Source organism: Geospiza fortis, unplaced genomic scaffold, assembly GCF_000277835.1.
Source record: "Geospiza fortis unplaced genomic scaffold, GeoFor_1.0 scaffold145, whole genome shotgun sequence".
In the NCBI taxonomy this organism is placed as follows: Eukaryota; Metazoa; Chordata; class Aves; order Passeriformes; family Thraupidae; genus Geospiza; species Geospiza fortis.
In genome coordinates, this window is record NW_005054362.1 from 897,222 (window position 1) to 897,785 (window position 564).

Sequence of the window (564 nt, forward strand, 5' to 3'; positions counted from 1 at the left end):
TGAAAGGCCTTGTTGTGAGACAGTCTTTAACTACAGCTTTAAATAACCCTAAAAAAAGATGATTTGGGGTCTGCAGCATCTTTTGAGAGAACGTGGAAGCCTGTTTAGTCTCAAGAAGGCCGAGAAGGCAATCTCATTAATGCAAATAAATATCTCAGAGGCGGGTACCAAGAAGTTGGTGCCAAACTCTTTTCAGTGGTGCCCAGCCACAGGACGAAGAACAACGCCTATAAACCAAAGCATAAGTTCCACCTCTCCGTGAAGAGCTCTTTTCACGAAGGACGGCAAAGCAGCTGCCCAGGAAGGCGGCGGATCCTGCCTCCGTGCAGACATTCCACACCCCTGGGCACCTTCCTGTGCCTCCTGTGCCAAGTGGCCCTGCCTGGGCAGGGCCAGCCAGAGCTCCTTCCTCTGGGACGGTTCAGGGATTCTGTGCATTTCCACTTCCATTTCCCTGTGCAGCCCCCGAGCGGCAGCCAGGCCACAGCGGGGAGAGGCCCCCCACACCCCGAGCTGCCCAGCTCCGGCCGGCGCTGCCGGCCGCTCCGAGGGACTCCGTGAGGG